The 25,498-nt window shown below is 40.2% G+C and overlaps 1 long non-coding RNA gene across 1 annotated transcript; it reads left to right on the top strand.

Moving 5' to 3' along the window:
* Positions 1-632: 632 nt before the first annotated feature.
* On the top strand, positions 633-1,995 carry LOC143282445 (uncharacterized). Its single transcript, XR_013055253.1, has 2 exons — positions 633-712; positions 1,374-1,995. It is a non-coding gene; the product is annotated as an uncharacterized LOC143282445 (long non-coding RNA).
* Positions 1,996-25,498: the final 23,503 nt, after the last annotated feature.

The following is a 25,498-nucleotide window of genomic DNA, read 5'->3' as shown; positions in this document are numbered from 1 at the left end:
ACTTGCCCAGGCCACAGGGGTGGTGTTGAACCAGTCGGCAGACCAACAGGAAGACAGCCTAGAACCGCCTGCCACACAAGTCTCCCGCCACAGATGAAACAAAAGGGACACCTGTCACGAGCTGGTCTCCCCTTGCGGAGGGAGCGAAAGGGCTGCCTGCCCCTTTTCTCCAGACCGAACGTTCTGGCGAGAGAGAAGTCGGAAAGTGGGGCCGTGTGCCATACACCTCACTAGTTGTACACTTCCGCAAGAACCAGAGGTCCCAAACCAAACGCCCTACAGGATGGGCGCCGGAAAGCGCAAACAGCTGTCACAGACCTCACCCACAGAGTAAAAGCGAAACAGAGTAAAACCTCAGTCAACCGTTGGTTAAGAAATAAGCATTCAGTGTTTAATTAAGGCAGTGGATTACGCCGACTGGCTGAGTAGAAGACAGGTCTCGCAAAGGCGTCTTAGTACTAAGTTAGCTGCATAATTCTAGCCAACAGAGTTTGCATCAGTTTGACCAGAGGCACTAAACTTAGCGAGATGAATCACTCAGCGCTTCGCGTGAAGCCGCCGCGCGAGCAGCTCTCGCCCGGAAATAGTATGCGCCCTCAAGCGGCCAGACAGTTACGGCAGCAGAGGAAATAGCTTGGTGTTCTGCTGTAAACTGCAAAAACTCGCGCAAAAAAGGATGGACATTGTTCCGATTTCCCAAAGATGAAGACAGGTAAGCGTTTCATGATTTTGTTTAATGAAGTATCGTGTTGATATGGACATTTATGTCGTTATTACATTCGTTAGTCAGAGCTTTGTTTAGCCGAGTGTGCAAAGTGAAAGTAGTTTTTAGCAAAACCGAAAGTAGAGCTGTGAAAGGTATCCGTGACGTTTTGTGATTGTGACTTTGGGTCTGGGACAGACAACATTAGAGCGGCATCAAAACTGAACCCAAAATGAGGCACTGTTTTAGTGATTAGAACCATAGTGATGCATTGATATAATTATGCAACACTGAATGTGTTGCTATGGTTGTAGTGTAGTGGTTATGGTAGACTGCTCAGCTAGCAGTCATAGTAATAGTAATCACTACTTGCAGTAGACGCCAGTCAAATCTTTCTAGTAATCAGTAATCACTCAGTTTAGCAGGAATGGCAGTAATAGTAGAAGCAGTTGCAGGAGCAGCAGCAACAGCAGCAGTAGTAGCAGCACCAGCTTTGTCATCATCATCATCATCTTCATCATCATCAGTAGTAGTTGTTGTTGTCGTGGTAGTAGTAATAGTACTGAGAAGGATGAAGAGAACAACTGAGGATGAAATGATACCAGTTTCTATAAATTGAAAACTGAATGAAAATAAATATTGAAATGCTATATTGCTTTTTTTTGTACAGATGCAAAAAGTGGGTTCAGAACACCAGGCGAGCTGATCTACAGGGAAAAACCAGCGAGTACCTGTACACTAACTGCAAACTTTGCTCTGAACATTTTGAGCCAAATCAGTTTATGAATCCCAGTGCGGAAAAATTGAGTCTTGTGTGGAATGCTGTCCCCACATTATTCAACATTCCAAATCCACCACCTAAAGTCACAACAAAAAGAAAAATGCCCTGTCGACAGGATCACCCTGCAAGTTCCAAAAAAGCCAGAACCAGCCATGAATCACAGGAAAAAGCAGGTAATTTAATTTACTGTATATATTTGTATGTTTTTAAATTGCTGTAGCTTTTATATGTACAAGTATTTTGATATAATTATGTCAGACTTGTTATCTCTGCGATAATATTATTTAGAACTGTGTATATCACATTGTGTGGGGTGTGGATGAGGAGAGTGAAAAGGTAAAACATAAATGAACATATATGTCATTATTTCTGTCGCCTTGTCAGTGTTTCTCTCTCTCTCTCTCTCTCTCTCTCTCTCTCTCTCTCTCTCAGCTATTGTTTATTTGTATCTCTCACACATTTTCTGGAATGGTGTGTGTGTGTGTGTGTGTGTGTGTGTGTGTGTGTGTGTGTGTGTGTGTGTGTGTGTAATAGTCATAAACTAATTTTCATTTCCAGTGCCTGATCCTGTTCCTGGCCCCTCGGTTGACTGGCAGCCAACACCAGAAAGACAATAACAGAAAGTTTGCGTCTTCAAGTGGCAGGCAAAACAGAAAACTGCTCAAGCTGTGTCATATCTGAATTTTCCTTAGGCATTGACTTGCAAAATTACTACTGACTTTTACAAATATACTGCCTTAACATTATAAAATTTTAGTAAGTGATCTCAGAAAGGTTGAAATCAGGTATCTGAAGCAAAGTTCCTGTGGTAGTTGGTGCTATTTGTCGTGTCGGCTGTTGGTTCAAGGAGAAAGGCGAAAGTTTACGGCTGGATATGACACCTTTGTTTTCGTCTGTGTGGATCCCGACACCAACTGGGTGGGTAATTTCGATAATTTAATAGTAAGTCTCTCTCTCTCTCTCTCTCTCTCTCTCTCTCTTTGCTGTATCTCTTTTAAAACCTATGGAGAATCTGCAAAATTATGTCGATAACCCACGTATTTATTTTGGGGGACATGCCGCAGACAGTCAACATACGCACATGCTTTTTCTGTGTTGCTTCTCCTTTGCGCCTGGCTGCTATCTACTGTCTGGGGGAAGGGAGAGGGTGGTGAGGGACGCGGCGCGCCGCGAGCGAGCGAGGCTTCAGTTTTGCACATAGGGGAAAGAAGGGAGTGTGCCCTCTCCCTCATTCTACACTCTCTGGTTTGACATTAAATACTTTATGCAATAATCAAAAGGCCTCAAGTTGGTGTCTTTGAAGCTTCATCTCGCCTTCCATCTTACTTTCTGTTTTATATATTTTCTTTAACTTATCTGTGCAATATTCATTCTGCATCTTTGTATATCCATTTCGGGAAGACAGAAGAGTTGTTTTCTTGGTAGTTTTTCGGCACTAGCATGCTCTTATATATGTTTTTGATGTTGTAGTTATTGTTTCTTTTCTTAAGTTTTTTTTTTCATTGACCACCACATATATTCGTGTTTGGTTTGTCAAACCGAGCAAATATGGTTGTGGTGAGGGATGCCTACCCAAACAAGAAAACATGCATACAACCACACATGATCGATGTTTGAGTTCGTTTTTTCTCACCTTCCATGTCAAGATCCTTTCCCGTCATGTCAGTTAGTGTTCTCGAGTCCGCTGCTGTAGCAGTTGTGCAGGTATAAGTTCCCACGTCATTACATGTCACCTGTGGACAGCAGTCGCACCATTGTTCCTTACTATTTCACGTGTAAGGTATAGTAACAAGTCATCAAAACAAATCGTTATCTGCTTTGCATGACGGGCAATCAGCAATAGAAATCTTTACTCTTTTACAGTGGGTTATAAAATGTCACCTGTACATAACGCCGTTTATTCATTAATTTATTTTAAACATTTTTTTCAATCAGAAATACCATGGGTATTGAAGTAATGTTCCAGTACTGCTGAATGACCCACCTCTTTTATGACATAACGGATCATTCGTGAAGAAAGCCCACCACTAATAGAGACTCTCTCGTTCACAATATTGGAAACCACCGTGCCGCGCTGTGTCACGGTCACTTCTTTTCGGTGATGTGAGCTGTTTTGCCCGTGGCCCTTGAAGCCCAACGCCACAGAGCTCAGTTCATTCGGACTCTTCAGTGCCCTACAGATGATTGTGACCTTTGTTGAATATGGGCTGTTGATAATTATTCTCGAAGGCGAGATCGACAGCACAGCTTTTGCCTCTGAAAAACAAGACAAATCGCACATACACACACGCACACAACACAGTCACAGACCAGACACACACACAGTTGTATTGGTGTTCCATGGGATACAAACGAGCTGAGAAATTTTGATATTACACTAAAGACAGTAATATTCTCTCTCTCTCTCTCTCTCTCTCTGGCTGAATAGCGTTCCTCCAACCACCCCTCCAACACACGCACACTGATGAATGCATCAACCCGACTGGTTGGTTTATTTCCATTTTAGAATGCATTGTTTCGGATGAATACCTGCATCCTTCACTGTAATTTGAAAATTCTGTTTGTTTTTGCACCCACTGGTCAAACGGTCAACTTCCAGGGTTCGTTTCAACTTGCTTAACTATGGCCGGTGTCAGCAACAAGCTCATTCACGTCAATATAGAACACATTCAGTATGCGTTTTGGAGACAGCTAGGCAAAAACCGCGGCGAGTTAGACTGTGCAAAGTACACAAATGGAGAGGGAACAAGGATTTAGAGCTTGATAAGAGTTCAACATGCAGAAACGAAGAACGATGAAAATCACTTACTGATCGTGTTGTAGGCATATGGAGGTATCTGTTCAACCGAAGCAAATTCTTCATAGTGTCCCTCTTCCGTGACAACATAGCACCGGACATACTTCCCATGAAGTTCTTCGTACGTTGCATAAACAATGAGGGTGCGTGAAATCATATTGCCACATGGATGATGGTTTTTGCTGTACATCATCTCACGGGCCATACCATTACTGATATTCACGTCAGTCCACACTGGCTTAAGGTCTACGCTTGGGTCAGAAGCGGTGTCCTGCCAGCGCAACGCAGCGTTCTGGTGAAGAGACAGCACAAAATGATAGTCGGAGACACATAAAAGCAGTAACACCACCACCAAGCAACAACAAACCATTACATTAAACGTGGAAGATAAGTGAGCTTCCCCCCCCCCATCCCCCCAGCCCCATTCCTCCCTCCCCCGCCCCCATTTCAAGTTGACCTGTCAACAGTGGGGTTCGTTTTAAGGGTGAAGAAGATTTACCAGCTGGGTGTTTGTGTTCTGTGGCGCTGTCATTGAAGTTCATTTTATTGTGAAGAAAGTAACCCATCCCGTATTATCTGTGCAGAGGGATATACAAACAGACTAATCATAGAATTCGAACATCGCTGGTTCTCATATAAATCTGTATTTTGTTCAGATTGCGTAGGCTGTATAAAATGGTGCACTAGTTTTGCAACACTGAAAATCTGTAAAACTAACCTATTTCTCCTGGCATCATTTTGGTCTTTGCCGCGACACTGCTGTACTATACAAATATATATATAGATATAATAACAATGATAGTATTTATAATAATAATGATAGCATTTATTTTGCGCTGAATCTTGTGCATAGGCAAATCTAATGACATATATATATATATATATATATAGAGAGAGAGAGAGAGAGAGAGATCTGTGTATATGCATGCATGAATGTATTTATTTATATGATTATGAATGCGTGTTTGAATGTGTGTAGTTTCGCTTTGTATTATGATTTCCTTTGCGTGCATGAATGCGTCTGCATGTGGAAAGTACTGTCAGAACGAAGTTTGAAAAGAAAAGAACCTCCCTGCACAAGGTGAAAAAGAATAGTATTACTGTCACCAAGATGGCTTCTTTAACTTAAATTACTTCTTGTGCTAATGCAAATCATGTAAGACCTTCACAATGATTGAAAAACTCAAAAACATGTTTATGTATGCAGTCTTTACTTTCTTTTGACTTCTTTTTTTCTTACTTTTTTGTTACTTAATGTTTTGGGGTGAGACCAGTTTAAAGAAATTCCCATAGTACTTTCAGATTGATGACCCATTACATTGAAAACTTTGCTGCTCTTAGTAGATAATATATATGCAATGTAATTCTATACAAGACGAAAAATAACTTGAGTGGGTTACAGTTTCAACAAAAATGATCTTTAAAAAGAAAGTAATCAAGCAACGTGCCATCTATGAGATCAAAGTGCCAGGGACTTGTGAATGAATGCATTGTTTCGGATGAATACCTGCATCCTTCACTAATTTTTTTTCTAGTTTCAGCTGAATTTAACATCGACAAAATATTTCTAGAGAAATTCTGTGTCTCATAAACTTTAAGGTTTTATGACAATAAAAAAAAATTCTATTCTATTCACACGTCAATTTCATAAGAAAAATGTTGTCGAGTTGGGGTAGGAACAAGAGAAACATAGATATGTTTGAAACGGGTATAATGCGTAGCTGTTATATAAATCAAATACTCCAAATAACGAAAGAGACAGACAGACAGACAGACACACACACACACACACACACACAGAGAGAGAGAGAGAGAGAGAGAGAGAGAGAGAGAGAAGTATGTGGTTTACAAAATCGATGTCAAAGTCCTCGCCTCAGCTATCTTTTTGTCTTTGATGAGCGTGCTACACTTCAGCATCCATCCGTAGGCTGTCCTGTACCTCTTCATTTTTGTACGGTATTCCAATACTATAAGAAAAACATTTTTAAAATAATGATAAAGAAGTAGATAGCATTTCATGAATCAATGAATCACATCACATGCGATTCCTACTGTCGCCTACGAACAAACAAAACTCTTAAAAAAAAAAATTAAAAAAAAAAAAAAAAAAAAAAAAAACCAATGAAGGATAAAAAGAGAGCAAACCTTCGTGGTTACCGTGAGATTCCTGCTGGTTTAAAGAGAACAAGAACGAAATCGAAAACGCGTTGGAGGTGTGTGTGGCGAGGGCTGGAGATGAGGGGAGGGGTGGGGGGAGGCTCTCACATCTCACAATGACATCGCACACACCCTTGTGGAACACCATGTCTTAAGTCAGATATTAACCATGATGCCACCTTCCTCCCTACGTCCTGTCAGGTGAGAAAAAATCCACGCATGTTCAGTGTCACGAGCACCGAAGGAAGTGATATATACCTGCTGCAATTCGACGATTTGTAAAGTATATAAAATTATGTTGATTCAAATTATATATTTTAACTCACCATCAATAAAACGAATTTTCTATATCCATTCAGACATTGTGCTGGTTTGTTTTAGACGGTCTTAGCCACATCTGATCCGCATTTCACAATTCCATACACGTCCCCGTCTTTTCCAAGACTCGGGTGCTTCATAACAAAATATGATTTTTCATACTGAACGATTCACAAAGTGACTGACGTTTCAGATAAAATAGTGGAAGGAGAATCGACTGCAATTTTCAGTTTGTTCATTCCAGGTAAGTACCCTCCTAAAAGCATTGGCATGGAAGAATCACACCGATAATATAGGTAATGTCATGCCGTGCAGTCTGTCCAACTTTCTTTTTCGTTTCTTTTAACCACCAAACAAGAAAGAAAATGTAATAAGGTATGAAAACCGCATACTAATCTAGCAAACCAAAGGCTAATCCGGCAATAAACCGGAAACGATCCGACAAAATCTTGCGGATCCAAAGGCTGAACAAAATTGAAATTGTTCACGACCCGGAACTACAGTTGTTGTTTTTATGGGGTTAGGGAATGTTTGTTTGTTTTATTTTGTTTAATCCAAATTTGGTGTAGACAAAGTTTTTTTCAGAGAAAATAAATTTGTTAACGTTTACCACGCACACACCCACACTCAGACACTGAGAGAAAGAATCAGAATTATATCATTAATTAATTCAAAGAGCTTTCCGACAAAAGGGGCCATGAAGTGTGGAATATGAGTGTTGCGGGGGATGCTACCATTCATTTGAAATCGTCGTAAGTGACGTATGGATTCACAATTTTCATGCACCTCAGTTTTTTAAGTATTGCTCCCCTTTAACATTTTAGCAGCAATATTTGATTCCCATCGGCAGAATGTAATGTCTGAAATAGGTACGAGCAACAAGATCTGATGAAACAGATGAAAGAAAAGATCACTTCATGTGTGTTTATTTGTATTTGTATTTCTTTTTATCACAACAGATTTCTCTGTGAAATTCGGGCTGCTCTCCCCAGCTACACTTCGGCGCCACTCATTTTTTTGTATTTTTTCCTGCCTGCAGTTTTATTTGTTTTTCCTATCGAAGTGGATTTTTCTACAGAATTTTGCCAGGAACAACTCTTTTGTTGCCGTGGGTTCTTTTACGTGCGCTAAGTGCATGCTGCACACGGGACCTCGACTTATCGTCTCATCCGAATGACTAGCGTCCAAACCACCGCTCAAGGTCTAGTGGAGGGGGAGAAAATATTGGCGGCTGAGCCGTGATTCGAACCACCGTACTCAGATTCTGTCGCTTCCTAGGCATCACTCCACATCACGATGCAATAAGGTAATTATTACTTTTGATGAGAAATTATTGATTTTCAGAAGTTGAAATTCACAAAAATGATTAATTTCAGAAAATGAAATCACTCCTTAAATGTTTATACAGCATTAGATTAGAATAGAATATGTCTTCATTACTAAGTGTACATTACTAAGTGTACACAAGGAATATTGGGAGGGGTGTGTGGGGGTGGGGGTGGGGGTGGGGGTGAGGATAGTACAAAACAAGGTACGAACATAAGTAAAAAAAATCACACACAAACACAGATACAGTAGAAATTAGGATACATACAAGTGCATGTCAATACAAAAACTTGTGCATACTCACACATGCACGCACTGCACGCACACACACACATGCACGGACGCACACACACACACACACACACACACTCTCTCTCTCTCTCCCTCTCTCTCACACACACACGTTTGAACAGAAGCCGCATATTACATGTAGATGGGGCTGATGACAAGATCTTCAGGCAGATGGTTGTTGATTGCACAATTCTATTTATCGTACTGGATTTGTTCGAGAGACAGGGCATTGACTGCTTTGGGGAAAAGGCTACTGGCGAAGCGATTCGTTTTCGTCCTTATACTTAAATACCGTCAACCGGATGGGAGCATCTCGAAAATCCCAAAAGCTGGATGTGATTCGTCCTGGCTGGTTGATTTTGCTTTTGTGAGTAGCCGCTTATATATATGTCGCCTAGAGAAGGTAGACCAGCCCCGGTAATCTTGGTGGCAGTTTTTACGATTCTGCTAAGGGCTGCAACTTCTGCCTTGGAAATGTTTCCGTACCAAACAGTAATAGCGAAGGTTAGCACACTTTCAATGACTGTTCGGTAAAAATCAATCATGATTTCTTTTTTTAATTCCGAACTTTTTGAGGCGCCGAAGAAAGTACAGGCGCTGTTGTGCTTTCTTAACAATTTTTTTCCGTATTTTTCTCCCATTTCAAATCGTTGGAAATGATCAGTCCGAGAAAATTTAATTCGCTGATGATCTCTACTTGCTTATCTTTAATGACAAGTGGTAAGGGGTCAGATCTGGTCTTCCTGAAATCTAAAATTAATTCTTTTGTTTTTGATACGTTGAGTTCTAAGTTGCTTTGATCAAACCAGCTGACAAGTTCCAGTACTTCTTCCCTATATTTTGACTCGTCACTGTTCGTAATCAGCCCTTCTTGAATAGTATCGTCGGCAAACTTGACCATGGTGTTACATTCATTTTGAGTTGCAGTCATGCGTGAATAGGGGATAGAACACATCCCTGTGGGGTGCCTGTGTTGAGAATGCATGTGGAGGAGGTGAGGTCACCAACTTTAACAACATGCGGTCTGCATCTAAGAAAATTTAGGATCCGTGCACAAATTGATTCAGGCAGCAAGAGGTCTTCCAGTTTAAAATATAGTTTTGATGGTACTATTGTGCTGAACGCAGAGCTGTAGTCAATGAAACGGATCCTAGCACAGCTGTTAGGATTTTCAAGGTGTCTGAGGAAGCGGTAGAGACCTATGGTAATGGCATCTTCAACTGATCTGTTAGCTCTATAGGCGAACTGAAAGGGATCAAAAGATAGAGGAATGCAGATTTTTAGGAATTGTAGAATCAAGCGTTCAAATGTTTTCATGACAACTGATATTAAGGCTACGGGACGATAATCATTAAGACAACTAGGCTTTTTTTGGAACAGGAATGACTGTTGATTTCTTAAGTATGTCAGTGAAGACACTAGATAGTTGGACTGCACACTTCCTCAAAAGGCCTGGTGAGATGTTGTCAGGGCCAGCGGCTTTTCTCATTTTCAGACAACTGAAGTGGCGCCTGACTTCATTCCCTTGGACTATGAAAGGGGGAGTGGGGGTGATTTAGGGTGCTGCCACGTCAGAAGTAGACAATGGTTTGTCGAATCTGGAGTGAAATGTGTTGAGTTGGTCTGGAAGAGTTCTGTCAGTGCTGTGGACTGTCTGGTGGGTCATTTTATAATCAGCGATGTTCTGAAATCTGGTCCACACATTCCTGGAGTTGTTTGCAGACAGGTTTTCTTCTATTTTTTTCCTATATAAAAATGTTGCCTTCTTGATGCATTTTTCAACACTTCTTTTTGCCTTATTGTGGACTATTCTATCATCAGTTTCGCGAAGAGCTCTCTCTTTTTCCTTTAGTTTTTGCCTAACAGCCCTGTTACACCATATTTTGTTGTTTGAAATTTTTTTGATATTTTTTGATGGAATGCACACACTTTCACAGAGAGAAATATAATCACACACTGTGTCAGTATATTCATTTAAGTCACTGGCAGAGTCTTTAAAAACATTCCAGTCTGTGCATTTGAAACAGTCCTGCAAGGTCTTTAAGGCAGGGGCCGATCATTTTTTAACAGTTTTCACAACTGGTTTTTCAGCTTTCAGTTTTTGTTTTTAGACCGGCACCAGATATATCACACAGTAAATGGACTGTCCAAAAGGCACATGGCGGATCGAGTGGTATGCTTTCTTGATGGAAGTGTAGAAGTGGTTGAGGGACTTGTCACCCCGTGTTGGACAGTCCACGTGCTGGTACAGCTTCGGCATTTCTTTCTTGAGGCTGGCTTTCTTGAAATCACCAGCAACGATGACGGTGGAGTCGGGCCAACTGTTCTCGCACTTGCTAATTCCGTCTGCTAGCAGACCAAGTGCGGGGGAGAGGTTCGCTGTGGGATGGATGTACACAGCAATCAGCGTCACTGAGGAAATTTCGCGTGGGAGGTAGAAGAGTCGGCGCTGGATGTAGGAACTCCACATCAGGGAAGCAGGCACGCGATAGCACCTTGACATCAGAGCACCAGCGTGTGTTCACGAAGAAACACACACCGCCACCCCTTCGCTTGCCTGAGTTAGCAGTGCGGTCAGCTCTGTGTACAGTGAAGCCTGGTGGTTGAACGGTGCTGTCAGGGATGTCCGGGTTAAGCCATGTTTCAGTGAAACAAAACACAGAGCACTCTTTGTAGTCTCTCCTCGTCTGAATGTTACATGTGAGTTCGTCAGTTTTGTTAGGTAGAGATCTAACGTTGGACAGGAACATACTGGGTTGACGTGGGCGAAAACTTCTTTGGCATAACCTTGAAAGGGCCCCACCTCGCTTCCCGCGTTTCCTAGCGGACTGAGCCTTGCGTGTTGACCGGTTGGTGTTCACTGACAGTTGTATATCATGACAGAAGTTGAAGTGAGATCTCAAAACACTGGACTCACCTACCTGTTCTTCAACACACAGCAGCGTGGCACGATCATATTGTAAGATAGCAGCTGTTTCCCTAACACACATAAACAGAAACACAAAATAAACAGGACAGCTATCCCGTGTCACCATTGGTTGGCGCCATCTTGAATATATATAGCTTTTGCATCTTCATTAAGGCATATAGAAGATGGCTGTGTATGTTTTATCGAAATTCAATACTTGCAGTTGCTGATAAAATGTCAATATTAACGTCTCTCTTTCTCTCATGTAAAGTTTGGATAAGTACAGCTGGTTCCATTCATTTAAAGGTATATTCATTCCAAGCTGAACAATTCATGTTATTAAAATGGCATCGTACAATGCCTGCAAAATTTAGATTTAGAACCCTTGGCATAAATCTGCAAACACGTGATCATTATATTGTGATAAAACAACGATACAAGGTCATGTCATCAATGAACACACACACATACACACACAGCGCATTGTTTTTCGATTTCTTTCTTCGTTTATTTCTCTCCTTTTTGCCACATATTGATATATGGCTGTGCACTTACCGTTCACGTCTAAACGAAGCGCTCTTCCTGCGCTCACTGTCTTGGTAGCTTGTTTGGTGAAGGCCATACAGCGGTAATATCCTGCGTCGGTACATGTCGGCTGCAATCAGCATATACAGTTGTGTTGATCTGTTTGTATGGGTAGGCGATGTGACATTCAGTGCAAAGGCAATATCTGTTTTGTCAATATTCAAACTTTGACACAGACAGTTGAAGTAGTTCATACCTTAGTTCTTTGCTTCAGTATGCTGGTACTGAACACTGGTTTTCACTCTCATCTAAATCAAACCCCCAAAAGATGAGTGTAACTTTGGACAACCAAAACGTCAAGTATATATGAACAGGAAATTAGATTTTAAAGAAAGGCGAACCTTTCATTGCCAAAGCGTCATTCCATATCATTGAAAAGAGGTAAAGCCTTCATGACTCACATGTGATTCGTGCTGAACAACAAAACCGAAAATGTCGGTGTGGTGGTGGGGGGGGCGGGGAGGGAGAGGCGATAGTGATAAGGGGTTTACCATTACTTGCACATAATTATGTACATCTCTCTCTCTCTCTCTGGGGAGTTTGTGTCATAATCCCAGTTTAGTCAAACATACTGACCATGCCAAATTTAGCTTATCGGTTTGCTCTTTTGGATAAATTTCGCATCTGACGCCATGCCAAGACTGCTCCGTTATGGCCATCGTCTTCTGAGCCGACCAGCGCAATTTCCTGCCCTTATCGCGGAATTCCGTGGCCACCGGGGAACTAACAATGTGAACCATGGCTTGAGCAACGGGAATGGAGGCGGGTGGGCTTTTTCCCTTGCTTTTTGTTCACCGGTGATCGATAGAGAATTTTCGAAAATTATCATACATAAAAACACCTGTTTGTTAATAAAAGCAATCGTTCACTAAAATAAACCTAAACAGACGCATTTATCATGAAAAAAGTATTATTTTAAGAATTATTGTCCGGAATCTACGCGAAAGGAGGTCGTCACATGCTTTCGCTTCAGACACCATCTTGAAATTTGACATTTGACCCAGCATGTGCTCGCCAATTTTTCCTGCAATATGACTTCAAACGACTCTTTCTCGGACACCTGGGAGCTGCAGGATGCCATGTCTGACAGTGATACAGCCGAAGACCCTATCTCCCATCGTCGATTCTAGACCATAGCAGACGACGTCATGTGTGTTTTGTTTTCATCAATCACCGTTGTGATGCACAATGATGAAAACTGGTCACTGGAAATTATTTGTCCGCTTATTTTTTATGTGTCTCATTGATCATTTGACAGTCAATAACATATAAACATGTAATTCCGCTTCGACACATCACATGCTGGATCAAGCAAATGTTTCTGCTTGCAGACGAGCAAGTGCTTCGCTATGAGAATTCAAGAAAAATTGAGCAATTGTATTAACTGTATTGATGCTGCGCTGGTTATAATCGTGTGTGTCCATGATTTATGTAAATTTCACATGACAGTCTGTGCCTGCGTGCATGTGTGTGCTTTTTCCCCCTTGTGTATGAAAGTGTGTGTGTGTGTGTGTGTGTGTGTGTGCGCGCGCGCGCGCGCGCTTTTTCCCTAGCATACATGGTTGTGTGTGTGTGTGTGTGTGTATGTGCATGTGTGTGTGTGTGTGTGTGTGTGTGTGTGTGCGCGCGCGCGCGCGACATGGTAATGCCAATGGGTAATATATATACATACATACATGCATATTTGGTTTAAATAATCTTTAATTATTCAACAATACACATGATTACAAAGCAATGAATGACAAAAGTGCATATTTCTATCAGCTAAAAAAAAAAAAGAAGTGATTTTCACTTTTTGTTACATGAATGCAGGTTACAATAAAGAAGATCCTGGATCACAGAACCCTCTCCTCCCTTTTGAACCTGGAGTCTACCTGGAGGATGTCAAAACAAGGGCTGACATCAGTAAATATTTGCAGCCAGTGGATACACTTTCTATGCAATGGGGAGACAACAAAACTGGATCATTTCTGCTCGAGCTCATACAGTGAATAGATGCAGCTTTGTTCGCCATGGATCAAAAGTTTTGGGGAAGTTTAGAGAAATCAATGTTAGACAGCCACAGCTAGTCAAAGACAATCAAAATATGGGTGGGGCTGACAAAAGTGAACAGTTAATCAACAAATACAATGCATTACACAAAACAAACAATGGTGAAAAACTCTTTTTTTCATTAATATTGCACGAGAAAATGCTTTTGTTTTATTTCAAGATTTCAGGAAAAAAAATAACCCAAGCAATCCAGAATTACAGAGACATGATAGATATGGTCAGTTAGACTTTACTAAAGAAGTGATTAGACAGCTTGCAAGTCTGGGTGAAATATGGAAAAGTTCCAGAAGCATCTAAAAACAATACTTTCACTAAACATTCCATTTCCCTGTTTAAAAAAAAAAAAAAAAAAAAAAAAAAAGATGGAGAGGGAGAGAATTGTAAACAAAAAATGTTAAGCAGAGTTAACGAAAGAATAACATTTAAAAACAACAACAACAACAACAATAAAAACAAGAGAGCCAAGGCCTTCAAGACTCACTTGTGATACACACTATAAAAAAAAATTTTAAAAAAAAAATCGTTAAAATGTGTTCTTTATGTTATTTTAAAGCTTCGGGTTAAAAGAAAAGAAAAAGAAAAAAAAAGTCCTAACGGCAGATTCGAACCCCACGTGTTCGGATGAGAAGAAACTGTCTTATCCATTACACTATCGTGGCTCCTTAACTGACGTTCAAAAATATAATATTTAAACATGCTTTTTTTAAAGGGCGATAAATCGACTGCAGTATTCGCAGTGAGAACGTTGTTCAAATCATATTATTCTGATGTATCTTGGGCATTCAAAAAATCTTTAAGGACAATTAAACATTCTTTTTAAGTCCGCGGTAAAGGAGACGTGGTTTTCGCTGCAATCACACTGCAACATTTAGCCGTTTTCTCTGGATCTAGATAGATGTACAAGTATAGTTACACCCGGTTGACACGGTCGATTCAATTTCTCTTTTATGTTCATTCTAGTTTTATAGTTTTAAAGTTGATATGAAAATTGAGTATTTTGTTAAACTAATAACACACAGAGCCAAGTACAAGTACTTCTAAATGTTGTATGAAGTGAAAGGGACTTCATTTTGAGAAAAGTCAAGACTGGAAATTTTTGCGTTTCATCAATTCAAGGGTATTAACTCTCATGGTTTATTATTTTTAACTGTAAATTCCGACTGATTCTATGGATATCTTTATGGCAGTTTGTGGCATAATCCAGTAAGTGATGAGGCGTTCACAAATCTTTCTCTGAATAAATATTTAACGGTCGACTTCTCCAACTTTCCATCACATGTTACCGTGTATTGTCCATTGAATCTAGGATTGAACGGGCAGGTCAACAACTTGAAACAAAATTGCGTCGTTCGCGTGTACGCAAGCGATTTTTGCCCTTGACCTTCAGGGCTTAGCCAATAGATCTATAAAATCCACTCGTCGTATTGATTTTAGTATTTTCCGAAAAAGACCACTTGGGCGAATGAACATAGTGAAAGCCCTGTACACTGAGAGTAAAACACACAAGCTTTTTATGTATTGAGTATAATTTCAAAATGTAATGTTTAAGATGAGAAAGATCAGTTTAAAGCAAATTAAGTCCCCTAGCATTAATTACAGATTAATTTCCCTTTTTTATTATCTGCACCAAAACGTTTGCAAAATAAATATAACTTCCATGCTTAGCAAAAGAAGTTCCAGTTTGAACAAAAATGATAAAAATGACTGCTCTTGTTGTTGTGTCAAAAGTATCAAAGCGCCAAGTTTAGAGAATTAAAAAAAAAAAAAATAACAGTAAATGCAGTTTGCATATAATTTGACTTCATTTTTTATTTTTTGTGCCCATCCCAGAGGTGCAATATTGTTTTAAACAAGATGCTTGGAAAGAACTGAATGTTTCCTATTTTTATGCCAAATTTGGTGTCAACTGACAAAGTATTTGCAGAGAAAATGGCAATGTTAAAGTTTACCATGGACACACACACACACACACACAGACAACCGAACACTGGGTTAAAACATAGACTCACTTTGTTTACACAAGTGAGTCAAAAAACCAATGTAATGTGTGTTACCTGTGGAAACCACCTGTGTTTTGCGGATGGCAGGAGCTGCCCTGAGTTTTCATGTAGATAAGGTCATGCATGTATATGTGTGGGACACAAATGCAATGTTGACAGGGTAGGGGTGGGGTCTGTTTGTGGTTTGTTTTATGGGAGGGGGGGGGTCTTTTTTTTTTTTTTTACAAGTGATAAATTCTGAAACAAGTATGATCAGTTTGTTAGTGCCAATAGTGTTAGGACAGGGAAAAGCCAGAATGGAATGGTGATGACTAAAAGATATATGCATGGGTTTGTTTGTCTCATACAGTTTCTTCCTTGCGGTGTTTTTTGTACATTCTTTATATACCTTTAAAAAAATGTGTAAAAACAAACTGGTTTCGTTTTGACATTCTCTTTATAACCCATGTGTATCCAAAGAACAAAGCAAATGTTTCCATTGTCAAAACAGGTAAACTGTTCAGGTGGGAGTGGTCAGTCTATTTTTAGCAACAATATCAACATATATATATATATATATATATATATATATATATATATATATATATATATATATATATATATATATTGTTTAAAGAAAGAAACTGACTGTAGTTTGTAAATGACATATATTTTTGTATCCATGGGATGCTACATTAGTGTCTAAACTATTGTTGTTGTTTTTCTGCAAAATGAGAAGTCTGCTGTGGTGTGCATGACTTAATGTGATTTGTAGTAATCAATCAGGAAATATAGTTATGAATTTATTCATAGCACTGAACATATAGTTTTTAAAACAGCACTGTGAATTTTGTTTCATATGAAAGAAAAATGATAAAAGTTAAACTTGTAAACTTGAACTCAATATCTTGGATTTTTTTGTTCAGTGAGAATGTGAAAAATATTTAAAATGCTCCAAATTTCAATTTCTAGCAACAGAGGTCAAAGTCATCAAAATTACTATGTTCCACAAGCATTTGAAAAAAATTTGAAAGTTTGCTTTATGCTGATGACATTGATGTATAACACATGAAGTTTGGTCCATAGTAATTGCTATAAAAAAAGTGCGAAAAACTCTAAAACTGTTGAGAGTTAAGCTTGACATCGTACGTATATTTTACCAGGGGAATAATACAAGCTGCCCTTTTTGGTGTCATAGATTGCACCAAGCCAAACTGGTGCAGAATTCAAAGCAAAGGGAGGAGGACTTTGCATTACTGGTTCGCATGGGGAGCCCTGATAACAGTAACAGTTGTGATACCCGCGACAGAGGAAATCCCTTTGGAACCATCAGTCCTGGTCATACGAAAATCCATCAAATGGACCTTGAGAAGAGGATTCCCAAACGCCAGAAGGATACCTTCATAACATGCCAAACAGGCAACAGGTGATCCAATGCCTCTGAAGTGACAATGGCTTTCACGTCATGTGCTTTTGGACTCAAGAGGTTAATTCCTTTATGGACCTGACAGTAGACTTTCAGAAAGACCCAGAGACCCAAAGAAACCAAGTGCCAGCTGCAATGTCTTTCACGTGGTCCTCATTGATTGATACAAGAAGACTCCTTCAGAGAAACATCTGCTGTGAGTTCTATCCTAGCAGTATTTGAAACACCTGACTGGACATAGATGCTGATTCTTATCCCCTGTGGATACGATGTCAAACAAGGGTTTGATCCCCACAGAGGGCACTTCCGGATCTATGTTCTTAGCAAGAATCTCCGGAAGAAAACAGTGTGATGGCACCGTCCATGTGGAAGGCCATGTCCGGAGGAGACCCGTTCAAACCATGCATTTAACTCCTACGTCTGCCAGTGGCCAGCATAGGAAGGAAAGTAGTTTTGAGGGTAAGCACGTCAAAGGGAAAAGAACCCAAGGGCTCGTGCGGGGCCTTCTGGACGAAATGCAGAATGATGAACAACACCTATAGGGGAACCCTTCTGGGGTTGCGGTCCTTGAGATAAGTCTCCCCAGATATTTCTTGGAAAAAATAAACGATCCGTATACGGGACTGGAACCCGTGGTCATTCGCTTCATAATCACCACTGGGCCACCGCGTCCTAACTATCCATAGAAATTTTACCATGGACGCTCTCTTTCTCTCTGAATCAATCTCACTGGCTCCCATCACCCCACTCCCGGAAATATGTTTGTTGTATTTCAACTAAACCTCAAATTCTAGCGTTATGAGCTGTTTATATTATATGACATTGCCTAACATATCGAAAATGATTATGTATTTTATGCATTCGATATCTTAAAACTAATCTTATCACATAATCATGTTGGAAATTCCCTTCAACTACCACCCTCCCCACTTCGCCAATCTGTATTTATGCAATCGGCCTAAACTCATTAATTATTTGAGTTTTGACTCTCCCCCCCTCCCACACATACACACAGATACATTTGTACATACATACATACATTCACACAAACACTGAGACACACGGCCCGAAACACACACTTTGTTTACACACGTGGGCAAATAATATATGTATGCCGTGTCACGTTCAAACAACTGCTGGTGCCTAATAATCCTAATTTGGCCAGGCTTCCAGTTTCACGTAAGTAGAGCATAAACCTCAAGGCATCAGAAAGTCTTATAGGGCTCCAGGACCGGCACCCTTCTCACTGACAATACCACCCTCAAGGAGGGAATTACACAAAGGAATGTTTGCACGACAAAACATGACAAATTAATATCTCTTAGGATTCAAATGACCCCCAGTTGCTGTCTTTGAAGTGTTAATACTCTTCTCTGCCTGATATTTATTTTACTTTTATTTTCCTTGTAAAATGGCCTTATGACATAAGAGTTGCACTTGATTTCCTCAACTGTCATGATGAAGTGTTATCATGATTATTGTATGTATGACAGTCAGTCGTATTCGACTACGACCATCAGAACAGCAGAGGAGATAATTGCTGTCCCAACTCAGGCTAGAATTTGATTATGGTGGAGTGTTTTACCCAAGTTACATCTCCACTCTCTCGGCCATGAGGGTTTTAGGACAGTCGGCGTTGGGATAGTTCCCAACTAGCCCCGAAGGCTGCAGCACTAAGAGCCAGTGCAATTTTGCCACCAAGTTTGAGAGTCATAGTCCTTCAGAAAAGACTAAGCTGTAAATGATTTTCCATTGCAATGGAGAAACCATTGGTAATAAAGCTCTCACTTTGCTGTTGGCCCAACTGTAAACTTATGTCAATCCATGATATAAACTCATACATACTGGCCATTTATAATATTATTGTTACTGATAATAATGATAATAATTATAACATTATCATCATCATTATTACCATCATAATTCATATTGTGGCTGTTGTATAATGACTAGTCGTTTATGACTGGAGAGGAACGAACTCACCTCCAAGATGGTATGGTTGATGAGGTACGGGAAAAGGGTATCCAGTGGTTGATTGGGAGCGCTTATCTCGCCTATCATCGTGAATGAGTCGCCCTTACCGACTGGTAAATGTCTCAGCTTCAGAGTGACCCGTTGTTTTTCACTCAGTGTGCTACGACACAGGATGGAGACGGGAGTTCGACTGAAAGGTACACCCTGGACAGCTACCGTGTCCGGAATCATCACCAGGTCAACATGGGACTCTGAGTGTACAAACAGCCACAAAAAAGGCACGCGCGCGCGTACACACACACACACCACTTGTATCATTTAAGAATAAAAAAGACACATTGAATTAAAGAAAGAGCGCGCGTGCGCGCGCACACACACACACACACGAATTAACACACAAACACATGCACGCCAGCACAGACACACACACACGCACGCACGCACGCAAACACACACACACACAATCGCGACTTTGTCAGGACTGAACAGCTAGCTACTCGTACACGTGCAACAGATGGTGCTCAGGCACTACCTGGGTAAATCTTTGGTTGAAGCGTCACTTCACACAGGTTGAAGTCTTCGACATATTGGCTAAAATTGTATGCCTTGCCATCTTTCACCAAAAAGCAGCGAAATGTCCTCCTGTTGAAGTTTGCCGCCGTTGTGTTCATTTCGATCTCTGCCGTGTATTCCATGTCATCACAGCCAGACGTACGTGTTGATATAATGCTATAATTCTCCAATTTGCGCCATTCCTTATCGCCTCTGTATCTGAACTCCCATTCAACGCTTATCTGCAACAGGCAGGCAAACAAGTGTACGGTCACATTATGCCCAGGATACCGTTCAAAATGTGTTTTGGGATTTTTTTTATATCAACTTTCTTTTTGTTTAAAAAATACCTATCCAACATCTTTAAAACCACACACACACACACACACCACACACACACCACACACACACACACACACCACACACACACCACACACACACACACAACACACACACACAAACACACACACACACACAAAGACAACGGAGGGGTCAACTTAGGAATCAAGTTGTTTTTGTTTGTTTTTAAAAAAAAAGTTTTACCAACATCTTAAAAACCATATAAGCACACACACACACACACACACGCGCGCGCGCGCGCGCGCACACACACACACACAACGGGGCAGTAAGAATTGAATGTTAGCGATCATTGAGAAAATTCGTGAGTTGTTTCTTCAAGACTGGTGTTTTTACGGATTCAGACAATGAGCACTCATTTTGTTTGGGCTTTTGTGCGGAAGATGTAGTTCCAAAAGAAGTTCAAACAGGTTCGAATTTTACAGTTAGTGACTTCAGATGTGTGCACACATCTGGTCGGCCGAACTGTATATTGAGAAAGATAGAGAGAGTTATGTACTGAGTGATGAGGCCTTTCCACACAGTATTCTCTGATTAAAATTCAGCAGCCTCCTTTGCCTCCTTTCATCAACATACTTTTGACAACAATCGATGCAATGATGTGATCTGGTGTTAAAAACACCGGTTCTGCAAGAAGCTTACCAGAGTTCTTACACTACAATTAATTTCACTGAAAAAAATTCACTTTCATATCTCTGTCAAATAATACATAATTAAGAGAAAAGTGTCTCGAACCTAAAGTTATGTGCTTAAGCAGCGGCATAGCTCTACCACCCGAAAACGCCTAAAATTACCAATTTTTGTTATCTTGGTTTACCCACTAAATTTCAACCAATCTGTTTCAAATTTGGTCTGTATTTAGTTTAAGTTTTACTGTTTGCATATCTGAAATCAGCTGAAGATTTTGTCATATCTTCACATTGTAAATAGGGTTTGAATTTTGTGAAAAGTAGTGTGTACAGAAAAACGGTTCCATCAGGGTTTCCCTGATAACATAAGAACTAAACATGCTATTTGTATGAAATTTCACAGAAACACTGGTAGATGAACAGGGGACAATGTGTTGGCAGGAAAAAAAGTCATAGAAAAAAAAGTCAATATTGTTTTGGTCTTCTAAATTATGTGAAAAACTGGAAAAATACAAATTCATTTATAAGGCCTAAATTACCAAAAGCTCCCAACAAAATGTAGCAAAATGTGTAATAAACACATACTGAAAATTTGAGCTCAATCTGATGAATAGTTTTTTTTCGATATTTGGGAAATGGTGAACATAAATGGCGAAAATTGCGTTTTGAGAAAATGGGCTTTAAAGTATTCATTTTGACTGCATCCTAATTAAGTATGTATTAAAGTACTTCAAATGACTTTTTTCCATCATGTGGTGCATGCTTGAATAGTTTCTGACTCACTGTACTACTCATTGGCCCCTGCCTGGTAATACTCCTCAGTTTTTTCACCCTCCTGGTCCGCAGCAGTCAGCGCTTTATGTCGTCAAGCAAACTTCATCACAGCATTTGCCTGTATTTGTCCTGATGCAACTCTTTTTCTGTCCAGCTGAGCCTATTTCATTTTATCTAAATTGCCTGGATTCTTTCTGATAGCTGCACCATAGTGCCCTTGAATTATCAGGATGGCTTTTTTGGTAAGTTTGTTCTGGCCTCCAATACCTTTTACTGTCTTTCCTCTATGGCTGAATGTTTTTTTCAGATCACTGACTTTGTTTGAAAGATGTCTACCCATCCTTTTTTTGGACATGGCCACAGCAATCTAATTTTCTAATTGTCACATTTTCATAAATGGCTTCATTCTTCAATGTAGTGTAGGGCTTACTGTCTCCGTCTCCTAAAAAGTTGATGTATCGAAGGCCATATTTCTATGTCTTGTTGTTCAAAGAAGTGGGGATATTCATGTTCCCTAAAAATCTTTTCCCCTGAGCCTGGTGTCTTCCTATTGCAAACATAGACAATGGAAATCTTCTGTTTACTTCAAAAACTTTGTTTATCATCTTAGAAGTTGTGAAACTGACCTTGTTTTTGCATCCACACTCAAATGTAAACAAAGAAGCAAGATCGGTTCTTTCTTCTTTCACAGAAGATAGGTGACTTGAACCCAGTGGTTTCTTGCAATCAGGGCACAAAAGTCCATTCACAAATTGAACTAACAGTTCACAATCAACAAATCTATACCCTGAGAGTTCATCATCCTTGTCAAACTCTACATCCAGAGTGTGAGAAAGTTTTTCACCCTAAGCACTGGGTTCAGAACTTTTAGCAGACGACAGGCCAGCTGCTTTGTCATCACCACTATCGCCTGAACTATCATCTTTTGCACCACTCTGCTCTAATTTTCTCCTTTTCTGTGGAGGCACACGCTTTTTGGACTTGTAAGAAGCCTTCCTCTTACCCATTTCTGACCAAAAACAAGTTTATACACTCACTGTGTGTTGAAAACAGGCAATGCATGCAACTTCGGCAATCAGCTTCCATTTGTTTCACAAAGTGTCAAGCCAAAGGCCATTACTGACGCGGCCTCTGATTGGTTGAGAACTAGGTTGCTGCTATGTGGCCCTTCTACCAACAGCCAATGAAATACTTTGTTTTGGACTGTTTTAGCTCAGTTTTTAGGGGGTTTGAGAGGATTCTGGTGTTTATTTTTGTGTTTAAATTTTGTTTTTATGTTCAGTAGAAGCTGAGATATGATTTTTTGAAGTTTATGCATAATTAATTAGCTACATTTCTGTTTTAATTTTAACATACATACCTCAGAAAATAATTATTTAAAAATACTTATGAAACTTGACTGCAAAAGGCATTGATACTACGAAATCAGTAAGGGTTTTCGGAATCTAAATCACGGAAAACCCCATCTCATGCAAAAAAAAGATTTTTTTGCGTTTTTCCATGGTAGAACCTTCCCTTAATTTAAGCAGCCTACATCGAATGACATTTTATTGTTTAACGATCATAATTATCTATCAAAGTTTCAAACTTTCCCTGTCTGCATCACGACTTCCAGGCATGGACAAATCGTAACAAAGACTCCATAAACGTTCCGCACAAAAACTAATTTTCTTTGAAATATGTGCAACTACACGAAACAGGGGATGTGTTAACTCCATATGTGTATGTTTGTAGAGGGCAGAGTTTATACAGCTGCGTATGTCAGCATTTCACTCATTTACATGCAGCGTATAGTATCTCTCGAACTTAGACCTTCATGTCTTTTAACCAGTCCTTGCCATTTTCTCGACTTAACTGTTCAGAAACTTCACAGCAAAAGTAACTGTCGCATCGTGAATGAGTCCCACAGAAATCGACTTTGTGGCAAGATGGCCGACGCAGAGTTTTAAATCTGTCGCCAACACCAATGCTCTGCAAGTCCATTCTTGTTAAAGAATTGCTGTCAGTTCCTACTAATATGTCATATAAATATTTACACATCGATGGTGCAGGCAATGTGATTCTGTGCTGTCCGTCCAAGATTTTTTCTTTTCGTTTGAATGCGTACAAGAAATGGAACGTCATGCTTTTTTGTTTTAAACCACAAATAAACGAGACGTGATTTTTGCTAGGCCGGCAAAGAACCAGAAACGACCCACAAAAATCTAGATAAGAAATACATTCACAATCCGGAAAGAATAGATTTTTATCTGGAAGAATTACAACCCCGTAATTTTTTTAAGTAAAATTTGGTGTCACAAGACATTATTTCGTGGGAAAAATGACCTTGTATAAGTCGCTGTCAGCAATCGATAGAAAGGGTGACTTTGTTCTGTTAAAAGGTTGAAAGGGATGTTCGACGCGCGCAACAGCCGTGTGATGAAAGCATAGACTTCAATCCAAAGGTCCTGGGAATTTCGGCCGCGGCACCTGGTGGGTGAGAGGATGAAGATTTTTTCCAATCTCCCAGGTCAACAGATATATATACCTGTTTGTGCATTAACCCCTCCGGGTTTATACGCATACAAATGATCAAATTCGCACGTTAAAGAACTTGTAATCCATGTCAGCGTTCGGCGGGCTGCAGAAACAATAACTTACCCAGCACGCACACCCCCAAAAACAAAGAATGAGTGCCAACAGAGCGAGGTGAAATCGGTCATACCTAAAATCTCACCTCATCTGATGATTACCTGACCATGTGAACTAATCTGACTGAAAATGAGTCAGCACTATTAACATAGTCTGAGTGAACATCAAAGGCATCTCAAAAGACATCTCAAGAATAAAAACTGAATAACCTCTTCCACCCCTACTCCCATCCCCCGATACTCTTGCTGATGTGTTCATACAGAAATATAACGACCAACATCCTTCCTAATTTTCTTTGCCTATGCCAACGTCAAGGTTTACCAAGCATGCATGAATGCACACTCGCACGCACACACACACACACACACACACACGCATATGGGTTGGTGGGAGTCCGAACCTGTGTAGATGGCCTCACTCTGCCAAGGTTGCCCCGGCACTTGAGGCCCACTGGGTCCCCTTCCTTCATTGTGTATCGCCCATCACGCACCAGCTTCACTCTCAGTCCACCAAATGTTGCCATCTCAGGCACTGCACGACACGGAAACGTGTCAACAGAACGGAGAGAGAGAGAGAGAGACGGAGAGAGACAGAGGGACAGACAGAAGTAGAGACACAGAGAGATTCGTACTGTTTTGTTTGATGTCAAATCAGACTTTTATTAATCCAAACTGAAATTCATTTGTACAATTATAAAGCTCGTTATCAAATACTACCATCAGGCACGCCATAAAAAGAAATTAAAAGTAGTTTGGGTTTATTTCATTTTTTTGATAGTTAAAAAACATGACCTCCCACCCCCACTCCCCAACAAACACAAACAGCTAATATCACGCCAATATATAAGTATTGAAATCTATCATATACATATATATGTCCAATAAATAAAAAAATATTTAAAAAGACTCTCCCACGCCACTCGAAAAAAACGCAGACGAGTAACCCTCGCCCGTGTACACATTCATCCCCCAGGCCCCCCTGCCCTGTGTGTGCGTGTGCGCGTGTGTGCCTATCTGTGTATGCGTCTGTGTGTGTTGTTTTGTTGTTGCTTTTGTTGTGTTTGTTTTCTTTTGTTAGTTTATTTGATTTTCTTGTTTTCCTTTTTTGAAAAAAACAATAACAACAACAGCATGCAAAGGGTTGCTAAAACAGACGAATTAATCAGTTCAGTGCCAAAGAATTTTGTATATAAAAAAAAATTTAAAGTGCTGTCCCCTTGCCAGGGAATTCTGAGGACTGGGGGGTAATAAATCAC

The sequence above is a fragment of the Babylonia areolata genome, chromosome 5, assembly GCF_041734735.1.
Source record: "Babylonia areolata isolate BAREFJ2019XMU chromosome 5, ASM4173473v1, whole genome shotgun sequence".
Lineage (NCBI taxonomy): Eukaryota > Metazoa > Mollusca > Gastropoda > Neogastropoda > Buccinidae > Babylonia > Babylonia areolata.
Note: the sequence above shows the minus strand (reverse complement) of the source record. Positions and strands in the feature narration are given on the sequence as shown.